The 14,966-nt window shown below is 38.9% G+C and overlaps 1 long non-coding RNA gene across 1 annotated transcript; it reads right to left on the reverse strand.

The window, feature by feature from the left end:
* Positions 1-12,098: 12,098 nt before the first annotated feature.
* LOC141350903 (uncharacterized) lies at positions 12,099-13,386 on the reverse strand. The gene is made up of 3 exons (XR_012359002.1): positions 12,935-13,386; positions 12,746-12,847; positions 12,099-12,664 (listed from the first exon to the last, which is right to left on the reverse strand). It is a non-coding gene; the product is annotated as an uncharacterized lncRNA (long non-coding RNA).
* Positions 13,387-14,966: the final 1,580 nt, after the last annotated feature.

Consider the following 14,966-nt stretch of genomic DNA (forward strand, 5'->3'; position numbering starts at 1 on the left):
GTCATTCGCTGTTGCCAGCTAAAACTCTGTAGGTCAAAAAAGAAGCCATATCTAAACATGATCCAGAAGCACAGGCGTTTTCCCTGGGCAACGCTCATTTAAAATGGACTGTGGCAAAGTGAAAACTATTTCATCCGGACTAAAGAGGGCAATGACAGCCCAAGTTGTTATTAGCGCTCAGTTCAGAAGCCTGCATCTCTGATGGTTTGGGGTTGCATGAGTGCGTGTGGCATGGGCAGCTTACACATCTGGAAAGGCACCATCAATGCCGAAAGGTTTATCCAAGTTCTAGACACATTTGATTCCATTCAGACGTCGTCTCTTTCAGGGAAGACCTTGCATTTCCAACATGACAATGCCAGACCACATACTGCATCAATTACAAAGTCAAGACTGCGTAGAAGAAGGATCTGAGTACTGAAATGGCCAGCCTGCAGTCCAGATCTTTCACCCATAGAAAACATTTGGTGCATCATAAAGAGGAAGATGCGACAAAGAAGACTTAAGACAGTTGAGCAACTAGAAGCCTGTAATAGACAAGAATAGTACAACATTCCTATTCCTAAACATTGGTCCTCTTCCAGCTGTTCCTTATATGTACCTTTAACTTTTCTGGCCTCTTATTGCTACCTGTCCCAACTTTTTTTGGGATGTGTAGCTCTCATGAAATCCAAAATGAGACAATATTTCCCATGAGATTTCAAAATGTATCACTTTCGACATTTGATTTGTTATCTATATTCTATTGTGAATAAAATATAAGTTTATGAGATTTGTAAATTATTCCATTCCTTTTTTACTCACAATTTCTACAGTGTCCCAACTTTTTCTGTTTTGGGGTTGTACAAAAACTGTCACTACCACCATTACCACCTCCATTTGATGCTGAATGAAAAATTATTTTGTGTGTGTGTGTGTGTGTGTGTGTGTGTACCTGGTAATTATCACATTGTGGGGACCAATTGTCTCCACAAAAATAGGAATACCAGTGTTTTTGTGACCTTGTGGGGACATTTTGATGTCCCCATGAGGAAACAAGCTTATAAATCAAACAGAATAATGTTTCTTGAAAATGTGAAGTAGCAGAAATGTTTCTGTGATGGTTGGGGTTAGGGAATGGGGTAGGTAAGGGGAATAGAATATACAGTTTCTACAGTATAAAATGCATTACGTCTATGGAATGTCCCCATAAAACATGGAAACCAGTGTGTGTGTGTGTGTGTGTGTGTGTGTGTGTGTAGAAATGCATGCAAGTCTTTGTGAAAGTATACAGTATGCATTGAGTGCAGTAAGTAATTATGCAAGTATTGGGACATATTAACACATAACAGAAGTGGTGGTTTTTGTCTAGTTGCATCTTGTTTTCGTTTACTATCACACCCATCAAAATACAACTTCTTACATGTTAGCTTTTGTTCGTTCATTTTTTTCTAATGCAATGTTCACTTCATATAATATTGAGTTTTCAATTAAACATCACTGAACACCTCCCTCTCACAATGAGTTACAGTATGGGTAATATCAGCAGTTTATAGGTCTATACTTACAGTATGTCCTCCAAGTATTATTAAGGTACTCATTTCAGCATACTATGATTTGGGACACTAATTCTAGCTTTAAATACTGTTCAGGACAGATGGTATGCAAAGTTGGAGGCAAGGGAGGTACATGGTGTTATAGAGGAAGTGTTGAGTGTTTATTACAGAGTGTTTAATGTTTAAGTTTCAGTCATCAGTCGATCATGGAGTTGATTTCTCTTCCTCTAGTTCTCTGTGAGTATTATCCTCTCATTTTACTACACATCAATTACTGTCACATTGTTTACAGGATCAAGAGATTTACAGCTCCTGTATTTTTACTAAATCTTTTCATGCTCTTCTCATGATATATGAGTGAATGATGTTTGTATGAAACAGTCAGTTGTGTCCATAGTCTGTAAACAGCACAAACACCAGAGAGATGTTTTGAGTAACTGTGATTCTGTAGCTGAGATGAAGCTGAAGTTTGGGGAACTTGCTGATCGAATCTTTATAGAAAGTGTTTTTTCAAACAATAAAAGATTCTAAATATTTATTAATGAATAGGTGATAACACATAGCCTACTATAAACTTGTGCACTTTATAGTGTCTGTAATGCACCTCTGCAAAATTCTGTAACATATGGTAAACGTGGTATAAACGTGTGTTGCAGTATACAGATTATTTAGTCTGCTGTCAATGTGCCTTATAACAACGGTAAAGAGCGCGTTTAAAGACGCGCTTCGGACGGGTAGGATTTACAAACAAAGCTGGACTATTCACGATCCGGTGCTCAAGCACCCGGCGGGTGAAAACTACACAGACTTTTCGACCACTGTAAGAACACTGGGCCAGGGTGAGTGGTCTCTATTCCAAAAGCAGGAACGGGCATTTAGAAAGACACTGGATACAAAACATCTAGAGGATAAACATACCTTCCTCTTCTCAGGAGAAACGCCGACAAAGTGGATTAGACTCATTCGCATTCTAAATGGAGTTTACTTTAAGAACGGAACTTTTACAATCCTCCGGCAAAATGGAAGGCAGTTTGGACTACCTTTTCTAAAGTTTACAACTCGCGTTCTGAAGAGAATGCCGCAAGTTAGCGGAGGCCTTCCTGAGGTCATGACTGCGGATTCCCTTGCCAGCTGGATCGAGGCGGAGTTGCGCTTCCTGCGGGACATCGTTCAGCCAGCACTGGGTGCGTCGCGAAGCAGATCCCATCAACAAAAGCAGGTGGGCAAAGATAAACTTGCATATTTATGGCGAAATAGAACATCTAAAGCAATCCAAATTATTCTTAACAATAGTACATATCCAGATGTACCTGTCTGTGCAAATAATATGCCATCCGTGCAGAACTATTATACATCTAAATGTGCGGCCGTGAGGTCCGAAGGCGAGTTAAATGCACCACCATGGACTGGAATAATATTTCCCATACAATCTAGCCACCTTAATACCTCATTGTTCACTGTTACTGAAGTGGAGAAAGTGATTAAAGATCTTCCCAACAAAAAAGCAAGCGGACTTGATGGAGTGACATATGAAACATTGAAAAACTCTAAACAAATATTGTGTCCAATTTTGACCAATATTTTTAACACCTGTTTGGAAAATGGTAAGGTCCCAGATTCATGGAAAGGGGCTTTGATCCATCGTATCCCCAAAAAAGACAATGTTCCTGAAGACCCGTCTACCTGGAGAGATATCTCCCTGCTGCCCACAGTTTATAAGGTGTTTATGAAATGCTTACTGTCTCGAATACTTCCTTGGTTAGTAGAGACTGGAATACTCTCACCAAAGCAGAAAGCTTATATCAATAGGCAGGGGATGAACGAACACATCTTTTGTCTCAAAACGGGAATTGACGATTTTAAACATTCATCTACCAAGCTCTTCACAGTCTTTCTGGACTTTCGTGATGCATTTGGCACATTGCCCCATGATGTCATGTTTCATGCATTAGATGAAATAAAACTACCACAGCTGTATGCAGATATAATTAAAGATGTTTACAATAATTCCTTTATTCAAGTTATATGTGGAAGTGCCCTAACTGAACCCATACCACTTAAAATTGGCATTAAAACAGGTTGCCCGTGGAGCGCCATTAATTTCATTCTGGCGATTAATTCCTGGATGAAGTGGTTGTGCCAGTGTGCACCAGCAGGGGTGCGATCCCCAAATCCAGTGCAAGGCTATGCGGATGATGTGGTAATATCCTCAAGAGATGAAAGGGTTATTTCCAATATGCTCCTCCGCACAGATGAGTTTATAACATGGTCAGGTTTAGACATCAAACATACAAAATGTGCTGCATTTTATGAAAGACGCAGTGGAGGAAACAGATGGTATAAAGCAAAGTCTGACAAACTTCCCGCTTTTTCATTAATACAGAAACCCATCAGATTGTATGAACGCCATGAAACATATCCTTATCTAGGCCATAAATTCAACATCAGTGGTGAGTGGGAGGAACAAATCACAGAGTTATGTCATCAATACACTCAAAGACTTGGACTGATTGATGCTGCCCCACTACCTATAAGGATGAAAATTGAAGCTATCAGGCTTATTGCAGTGGCTAAAATTCAACACCTACTTTCAAACGTACATATTCCGCAATGTACACTGTCAGCGTTGAACAATGACACGGTGAGGTTGGTGAGGAAATGGTTGTGTCTCAACAGTCGTACAACTCAGGACATCATCTTTCAGTCGCGTAGAAACGGAGGTCTCGGTGTTCCAAACATTGAATGGCTTTATACCGCTTCTAGAACAGGACATCTTTTAAACATGCTTAACAATGATGATACAACTGTTAGAGAATTATCACGGGAATCGCTGTTTTTACATCTACAGCGCCGCAAAATACCTGCTGCTTCTCCTAACGAGTCCCAGTTCCTCGGATTTAGAGTAAAGCAGAACGGAAAACTAGACATCAGAGCAGCTGGATTTGGAGTGCGCTCCGACTGGCTAGATTTAAATGATCTCTGCCATCGTACAGGAATACAGCTGTCCTGGATGGGATCCGATGGAGAGGTAGTCACCCTTAATGACAACTTAATCACTGATCCGCTGGTTTCAATGTTGGCAATTCTAAATAAAGACAATACACCTCATCAGTTGCAGATAAAACATGCAAGAGCCTCAATTCTTCATCACAGAGAGACTCAAAATGGACAGCACTGGACAGGTCTCAAATTACAAGGGAAACTTGCATTACTTCAATTTGCCGACCATTCATTGTCTCATTCTGTCCTGATAAACTCCTCAATTTCAGATGACATTTTAATATTCTTGGTTAAAGCAAGGTTACAGTGTCTTCCAACGAAGTATAATTTGGCAACATGGTATCCATCAAAGCATGAACCCTACTGTATCTTCCATCCAACTCAGCAGGAAAAAGAAACTGTTGCCCATATACTGAATGGATGCTATAATTATAAAGGACTTTATGTGGCCAGACATGATCGTTTGGTTGATCTGATAGCAAAAGACCTGCAGAAGGTATTCTGTGAACATGATAATAAGATCCACAAACACAGTACTGTACATTTGAACTGGTTTCATTCAAATACATCTGATAATGAGTATTTTAAGAACATTTCAAATACTCCTGATATTGTAATTGTAAATGACATTATGAAATCTGTATCTATTTTTGAGGTGGGCTGCTGTTTTGACCTGTACATGGACACGTGTTACTACTCTAAATTATTGAAATATCAACTTTTGGTTGATCTCATTCAACAACTTGGATACCATTGTAAATTGATAATTTTGGTATTTGGAAGTTTAGGCCATGTCCATAAGAATGTGATCAGGGGGATGCAGTTAGGAGGGCTACGAAAAAAGGAGGCTAAGAGGCTTGCAAAATTTTGCTCTGTTTCTGCCACCATTGGGAGTATGAAAATATGGAGACGGAGATGTTTTGTTTATCCTTAATGGGTTATCATAAATAGAAGGACTTGTACAAATGTATAGAGCCATGTAATGTGGATCTGTCATCATGCTAAAGACCCTTCCCAGAGTATTTGGATCTTGTTGTCTTTGTAATGTCTTTTAGATCCAAATAAAAGTAATTAAAATGTGTGTGTGTAGAAATGCATGCAAGTCTTTGTGAAAGTATACAGTATGCATTGAGTGCAGTAAGTGATTATGCAAGTATTGGGACATATTAACACATAACAGAAGTGGTGGTTTTTGTCTAGTTGCATCTTGTTTTCGTTTACTATCACACACATCAAAATACAACTTCTTACATGTTAGCTTTTGTTCGTTCATTTTTTTCTAATGCAATGTTCACTTCATATAATATTGAGTTTTCAATTAAACATCACTGAACACCTCCCTCTCACAATGAGTTACAGTATGGGTAATATCAGCAGTTTATAGGTCTATACTTACAGTATGTCCTCCAAGTATTATTAAGGTACTCATTTCAGCATACTATGATTTGGGACACTAATTCTAGCTTTAAATACTGTTTAGGACAGATGGTATGCAAAGTTGGAGGCAAGGGAGGTACATGGTGTTATAGAGGAAGTGTTGAGTGTTTATTACAGAGTGTTTAATGTTTAAGTTTCAGTCATCAGTCGATCATGGAGTTGATTTCTCTTCCTCTAGTTCTCTGTGAGTATTATCCTCTCATTTTACTACACATCAATTACTGTCACATTGTTTACAGGATCAAGAGATTTACAGCTCCTGTATTTTTACTAAATCTTTTCATGCTCTTCTCATGATATATGAGTGAATGATGTTTGTATGAAACAGTCAGTTGTGTCCATAGTCTGTAAACAGCACAAACACCAGAGAGATGTTTTGAGTAACTGTGATTCTGTAGCTGAGATGAAGCTGAAGTTTGGGGAACTTGCTGATCGAATCTTTATAGAAAGTGTTTTTTCAAACAATAAAAGATTCTAAATATTTATTAATGAATAGGTGATAACACATAGCCTACTATAAACTTGTGCACTTTATAGTGTCTGTAATGCACCTCTGCAAAATTCTGTAACATATGGTAAACGTGGTATAAACGTGTGTTGCAGTATACAGATTATTTAGTCCGCTGTCATATTGATTCCCAACCGAGGCTGTGAGGGCGCTTTAAACCTTTTGTATCAAGATGCTGGTCATTCAGCCATCAAAACTAACACACACAAAAATCAGAAATAGTGGATTCAGAATGACGGAAGGAAGACGAAAATGTGTTGCAAAGACATCCAAAAGGTAATTATAATGTACTACATTGCTGTGCAAACTATATGGAAACACCAAATGTAGCACATAGAAGGTGACATGGTTATAAAATGGTTATAAAACTATTTCATTTGTTATTTTATTTGTTAAAATTATTTTACTATAGTAAACTTTATTATAAAAGACTGCTTACATACTATATTACTGTGCAAACTAAATTGAAACACCAAATGTAGCACATAGAAAGTATTCATTGAAATGAATGTTAGTTCTACATCATTTTACCATGGTAAAGTTTATTATGAAAGACTTCTTACTTATAAGTGCTATGTTATTACTTATTAGGTTTTAAGGAGAATGCAACATGTTCCATACATTAAGTTTTTTTAAGTATTTATTTAAAAATGGGAAAATCATTTTTGCTGCAAATGTGAAATCTCAGGCTACGGACGACAAAGGCATCCACTGATGATGGTGAACATTGTGAAACGACGCTACTGCCTGGGTTCCTATGATTATGCAGAGAAAAAAAACGGTGTCATCATCAGTTATACATTTAAGACTGGTAGTGGTATCACTAGCTAAATACATCATATGTGTTACATACCTTTGCTCCATATGCCAGTCTGACTGCTTGTACTGTGTGCCCACTGTCATGTGGCATGTTTGGCATTGTACATCACGTGTCCTGCTGTCTACAGTGTAGAAGAGTGTGTCCTGCTGCGATTCTAGGATATAAACAAATAAAACAAACATGTATTCAGTCAAAAAGTCATATTATAACAATAGGGTACAATGACTATAAATCGTTAGACTATTCATTAAAACGCTCATGTATTACACATTACATGCCCCAACATTAGCAACACACATGACGTGTTTACTTTGTTTCACCTTTTGTACTTAAGAGTTTCTTGAGTTTGATCACGAGAACAAACTTTACCGATAACAGTTTAGCTGGTAACTTAGCAAGTTTGTAAACACGTCTAGTTCAACATCAATAAAAAAACGATAGTCTGCATAATTCAACATTCAAATGTGTACATATGGTACGTTGTTTATGAAATACAGTATTACAACACAAAACAATTAGCTTGCAAGCTTAGCTCTACACGCACACGTTAAGCTCCGGTAACCGGTAATGTAAAAGATAAATAACAAACATGGATACTTACAGTCTGTGATCCAGAAGTGCACGGTAATCCAACTTTCAGGAGGAGACGTCGCACAAATCCAGCTTCGGTTCATGAAGCAGTCAATGTGAAAACTCTGTGAACAACGTCTGACTGGATTCTTCCGGAACCGTATTAAACATGATGTCCTCTGTGGAAGGCCATAAAGTGCTATTTTACCCTCGCATCTAAAGAGACAGCGTCTACTCGAGAAATTTAATCGCTTAAACGATGAAACAATAGTTTACAAACACACTCAAAACAGATGGACTCCCAACCTCCGCCATTTCAGCTCTCTTCGGCGCTCTCCACCCCCCCATCTTTGAGGGCGTACCCAAGCAAAGCAGAGAGGGCTGAACTATGATAATGTTGGTCTTGTCTACGTCACCAATCCCAAGAAGTAAACTGTTGCCGACAATCCGAGTGTTTTTTGTTGTCCTAGAACATTAGAGACGATAACTCGCGTCATCGTTTTCTTTGAGGTATGTACTTATACATATCGTTAGCAAGTACTAAAACACACCTACACACAAAAGGATGTTTAAAAACGTGTATCTCATAATAGGTGCTCTTTAAAATACAGACTAAAACTAAAGCATTCTGTGTACTGAATAAAATAAGATATTGTTTCAGCTAGTATTTTGTGTATCTGTGGGGCTGAATTACATCACACGCTATTTAATTTATTTGTGACATCATCACCTAGTTCCCTTTCAGTCGGTCACTACGATGTCACGTCGTGACTAACGAATTGGGTACCGTTTCGCGGGGACCTATCCACTTCGAGAGACTAACAAAACACCACTAAGTTGTTAAAGACAGCCACTCGTTCGTGTCACAGTTGGGTGTGTCTTTTTTCAGGGCAGGTGTCATTTCTCAGGGAATGGCTCCCGGCTTCCAAGCCTGGTACTGCTAAGGGTGCAGTTACCAAGCTTGCTAAGGGAGACATTCATATGACGGTGGTGAAGTGGTCCACACAATGTGATAATTACCGGACACACACACACACACACACACACACACACACACACACACACACACACACACACACACACACAAACACACAGTATTTTACTTTCAGGTGGTTTCCATGTTTAAACCCTATCTTTTTCTCTTCTTCTTCTTCATTTTTACAGTGCTGATTTCAAACATCCATTCTCAACAAACAGAAGGTAAATTAATTTCATTCATTATAAAATGTGTTTGTATGATTGATTTAGCTTGTTATGTGATTTGTATTATGCTGTACAAAAATAATTAAAATACTTTAAATGCTTAAAGTCCCCATGAAATCAAAACTGACCGTTAGACCGTCTTATTTTTCATTGGAATATTGTAGCGTTAATTATAAACAGTTTGTCAGTGTGGGTCATTTTGTTTCATAAACTTTAATCAAAATCTAAAAAAATGTAAAATTTCTTGAGTTAATCATTCTCTGATGAGAATTCTCCATCTGTCAGTCTGGTGCAAGTTCCATTATTGAAAAAAACGCCTACTTTTCTATATCCTATCAATTCACACTAGAAAACACAACCCACGCCCATTACTTTCCTCGTGTGAAATCGGGCCCTATTTTAATGATCTAAGCGCATTGTCTAAAGCGCATGGTCTAAATGGGTGTTCGATTCCACTTTTGCTAATTTAACGACTGGAAAAATGGTAAGTGCATGGCCTAAAAGGATTGTTCCTATTCTCCTTATGAGTAATGGGTGTATGCTATAGATCATGAGAGTCTCTCATCCTCTTTAGAAGACAGTTGCACTGGTGACATGCGGATTTCCTATTTAGATGGCGGAATTTGTAAACTGAAAAACTAAGCGGAGCAAGAAGACCATCAGTTTAAGATTGATATTAAAAAATGGTCTTGTTTTCATTTGTATTGAAATTGATATTTTTTGGTATTTAAACCTTTAAAAGTCGTTTTCTTTCAGTCATGGAAGTTAAAATAGAAGGCTTTTAATTGCTTTCAAGATCATGTTTTTTTTTTTTTTTTGAGGAATCTGTAACCAAATCTTTGTTTCAACCAGGTATAGAGACAGAGCGCAGCGCATCATAACCTGAAAACCACCCCCACCGGGGGGGGGGGGCAATCCAACCTTCTCCATTGACTTTGTATTGTGAGAGGCTCCCTCTTTTTCATTTCTGGCTTATACAAAAACAGAATAATGCCTTAAAACTGCTGTGTGACAAGATGTACAGCTAACAAGCCAAAAAAACCCAGAAATAAGTTTTTATAAGCTGTCGAGCCGTAAAACTCTTTAAGTCTTTAAGAAGAAAAACCTGGATCGCCGACTACGTTTCCCTCTAGAGAATGCAGTTCTACTAATATGAGTACTATGAAAAGTTGCCTGTTTCCACTTTTGTGTCTTAAACACTCGTTTTTGGGGGTCTACAGCTTATAAAAACGTATTTACAGATTAAATTTAAAAACAGAATAATACATAAAAGCTGTGTGACAAGGTGTACAGCTAACAAGCCAAAAAACGAGCCTTTAACCTGTTAACCCTCTTTCCATTTTCTGAACCCCCCCACAAAAACTGTCATAGCCAAACTAAAATAGATACAGTTTATGAAGTCTTTGCACTAAAAGTGGAAACAGGCAACTTTTCATAGTTTTCCTATTAGTAGAACTGCGTCCACTAGGGGGAAACTTAAAGGCTCCTTAAAGGCTGACTTTTACGGCTCGACAGCTTATAAAAAAACTTGTTAAAAATTTCTGTGTTTTTTGGCTTGTTAGCTGTATATTTTGTCACACGGCAGCTTTTAGGCATTATTCTGTTTTTTGTTATAAGCCAGAAATGACAAGGAGGCGGCCTCTCGCAATACAAAGTCATTGGAGACGGTTGGATTGTTTCCCCCCCGGTGGGCGTGGTTTTTAAATTTGAATAACTGCGCTCTGTCTCTATGCAATTTTTTTCCGTTTTGATTGTTTTGTATTTAAATTGGATGGTAAATTGGCTTCTGAATTATGTTTTTCCTACTTGTTTAATAAACTGTTATGTTTGATTTTATAGGTATGTGACAAAAAGTTGTTTAGATAGACAGAGCTTGAAAAAAGCTTAAAAAAAACCTTTACGATGACACCAAGACCATGTCTATGGGTTCAAGAATAACAAAATACTGGCCATTTGAAACTCGAAAATCATCATGTTATTTTGTCCCATTGTATTTTTCTATTTTGCAGGTGGTAAAACAACCCTTGCAAATTCATTGAAATTTCGTTCACGTGCAGTTTAGCAATTAAACTAAATCAAAGTTACAATTTCAAGAATGTTTTGTAATCCGCACGTCGCTTAAGGTAATCAGAAGTTTCGTCGAGAGGAACCAAAATGTTAGCCTTGACCGCCGAGATTGTCACGTACCTAGATTTTATTCTGTGTTGCTGGGTAAATGTTGACACTGCAAGTAATAACAATGTATCTATAGTTACCGTAAGGGCTGAAATCAGGCTAGGATCAGCCTAAATCCCAGTTAGATAGTACATAATGAATTAGCTGAGGATTTGAGAGATACATCTAGCACTTGGCATAAGTTTAATTATATTAATTCAGTATATTAATTATAAGGCCCATACTAGAATCATGTGTGACCATGAGAACCGAATGAACAAGTGTAATACCAGAGCTAAACCAGAATAAGCAAACAATCATCCACATTCTGTAAGTGTTTAAAGGTAATGTTTAATCTGATTCATATTATAAACAACGAGATTTTATCTTTTAAAGTCAGATAAAACTACCTAAATTACGTAACTATTTAGCAGTTAAGCATAAGTGACTGCAGTGCTGCCAATCATTATGACCCCACCCTCAGGCTGCATTCAAACAAATAATGACCAGCACAGATCAATTATTTATAACAAACACTGCAATATTCAGTGGTGTCAAAAGTATTCATATTCATTACTCAAGTAGAAGTATAGATACTAGGGTTTAAAAAGACTTTTGTAGAAGTTGAAGTATCAACTCAAGCTTTTTACTCAAGTAAAAGTGAAAAAGTACTGGTTTCAAAACTACTTAAAGTATAAAAGTAAAAGTAATGTAAGGAAAAAAATGTCATTAGAGAAAAAAGCCTAGGGATGGGTACCGTTCACATTTTTACCTGGAATTCGGTGCCGGTACCAAACGGATCCTTTTTCGGTACTTTACACTGACTTAAGTGACTTTTAGTGGACAAACTAAACATAATAACCCAAACCTCTCATTTCCAATTTTTTTATTTATTTTGAAATGTTTAACAATGCACACAATCTTAACAAAAAAATGTAATCCCTACAACATCCAGGGCATAGTGTAATCACACTTTTATGTGTGTCTAACATATAAATAAAATAAATAAACAAAATGTGTAAGTAAAATAAATAATGAATGAACATAAAGGTCATAAAAGCAACATAAAAGTAAACTTTAATAAAGAAAATAATACTAGCAGTTCTTTTTCAGAAAAATTAGCATGTCGACTTTCTCGGGTAAAAGGCGTGCCCGTTCCACGCTCACTGTGTCCCCTGCTGTAGAAAACACTCTCTCTGAGGGTGTGGAAGAGGCCTGGACACAGAGATACTTTTTTGCCAAGCTGGCCAGCATTGGCATTTGGTCCCGCTTCTGCCACCACCACAGGATAGGATCCACTGAACTTAGGACTGCTGGGAAGCTCTGGTACACCTGTACTTCTTTCTTGACCATTTCAGTGAGTGAGGAGTCACTGACAGTCATCTTAACTGTTTCCAGTAGGGCCTGGTCCTCATCCTCAAAGAGCTGCCCCAGAGTCTTTAAACAGAAAAAGGCTTTATGAAAATTCACCATGATCAATACATAAAGCATGTGTTAGTATTAATTTCCATATCTTACATGTGCTCTTGATACTTCTGGGATCCTGTCTTCTTTGAACTGATCCTCTTCTTCTTCCTGCTGCTGCAGCAGTTCTTTTTCCTCCTGGATCACATCTCCATCCTTTATTTTAGAATTCACAATAGTAAATTAAAACAGTATGAATACAATAGAAAACATGTAATTATTATATGTTCATGATGAACAGACCTTGATTCTGCTTGCAAGTAAGACAGCATCTTCTTCAATACGGGTCCAAACAGCCTCATCCTGAATCTTGGCTTTAAATCGAACATCCAGGGCTGTAGCCACCTCAAGAAACCGCTGAAGGTCATAATTTCTTTCATCCTAACAACCAGATTAAACACTCTAAAATTTTTATAATGAATATTTATTTTGAATAGTTTAAAGCACAAACACAAGTGAATTAACTACTAAATTATTATAAATGAGCTACATACCGTGTAGCGTGGGGCGAGATCTGTCCAGATCTTCTCCTTGATATCTCTCTTGAAAGCTGAATCATTTTCTTCCACGTTAAATTTATTCTTGAGTTTGTCCAGGATAGGGAGAATCTGCCCTGCAGTGGCACTTTTGTCAGATGACACACAGAGTGTAGAGTTGTAAAGGATCCTCATGGTTTCAATGAAGTCCTCACATTTCCTCATTGTAATGACTTGTAAGAGACGGAAGCAAACGCAGGTGAAAAATATAACAATGTTTATTAAATGTAAACCAAGAGAGAGTATTCAGTGTCAATGCGGAAGTAATCCAGTCCGGTGTTGTTGAAGGCAATGGTGACGATGACTACGGTGGAAGTTGGTGTTTTGAGTGCGACGTTGGTGGAGTGGTGAGCAGTGGTGAAATCCAAGCTGACACGGAACATCCACACGAAGACGACGACGACAATACACATCCAAACTGAAACACGTAATCCAATGTACACGGAACAACCAAGCAACACGGAGACTGAGCAAACAATAGAATCTGGCAGGGAACAGAAAGTCAGGTGAGTATATATGGAGATGATGTAATGATGAACAGCTGGAGCGAGACAATCAACACACAGGTGACAGGGATTGCTCTAACGAGCACAAGGCAGGGGTAAGTGAACAACACACACACACAAACATGACACGGAGGAAAACAATGGATTTTCCTACCGTGACAGTACCCCCTCCCCTAGGAACGCCCCTCGGCGTTCCCAGCCTGCTTTACCTGCTGATTGAATTCATCAATAAGGCGGTGATCCAGTATGTCCCGAGCAGGAACCCACCTTCTCTCCTCCGGACCGTAACCTTCCCAATCCACCAAGTACTGAAATCCGCGTCCCCTCCGTCTGGAGTCCAGAATACGGTTAACCGAATATGTGGTCTCCCCATTAACGATACGAGGCGGAGGGGGAACCGGGGCAGGCGGATTAAGACTGGAAAAAATCACCGGTTTAATTTTGGAAACGTGAAAGACGGGGTGAACCCTCCTGTACGCAGGAGGAAGGCTAAGACGCACTGTTACCGGATTAATGATTTTGGTAACAGAAAACGGGCCAATAAATTTGGGAGCAAGTTTATTCGAGACGGAACGCATCGGAATATTCTGGGTTGAAAGCCACACTCTTTGACCGACGACGTATCGGGGAGGCTTCGACCGGTGGCGATCGGCCTTGGCCTTGGTGCGTGACCTTGCCTGGAGCAGAGCTCTGCTCTCCGTCTGAGGATGCGCGCTGGGACAACACTGCTCCTACCCCCACCTCTGACGCGTCGACCTCCACTATGAATTGACGTGAACGATCAGGGGTAACGAGAATGGGAGCTGAAACAAAGCAGCTTTTCAGTTTGGCAAACGCAGCCTCAGCTGCGTCTGACCACCTGAACGTCAAACCAGGGGAGGTCAAAGCGGTCAGAGGTGCGGCTAGTTGGCGGAAATTGCGAATGAAACGCCGGTAAAAATTGGCGAACCCCAGAAATCTCTGCAGGGCCTTGCGAGACTCTGGGGATGGCCAATCTACCACAGCCTTAACTTTCTCAGGATCCATGCGAACACCCTCAGTCGAAATGATGTGTCCTAAAAAAGAAACAGACTGTGCATGAAAAACGCATTTTTCCGCCTTGACAAAAAGCCCAATCTCTAACAACCGCAGAAGCACTCGTCGTACGTGTTGCAAATGTTCCTGGAGAGACGAAGAAAAAATCAATATGTCATCCAGGTAAACATATATGAACTGGTCTACCATGTCTCGCAA

This window comes from Misgurnus anguillicaudatus, chromosome 19 (assembly GCF_027580225.2).
Source record: "Misgurnus anguillicaudatus chromosome 19, ASM2758022v2, whole genome shotgun sequence".
NCBI lineage: Eukaryota > Metazoa > Chordata > Actinopteri > Cypriniformes > Cobitidae > Misgurnus > Misgurnus anguillicaudatus.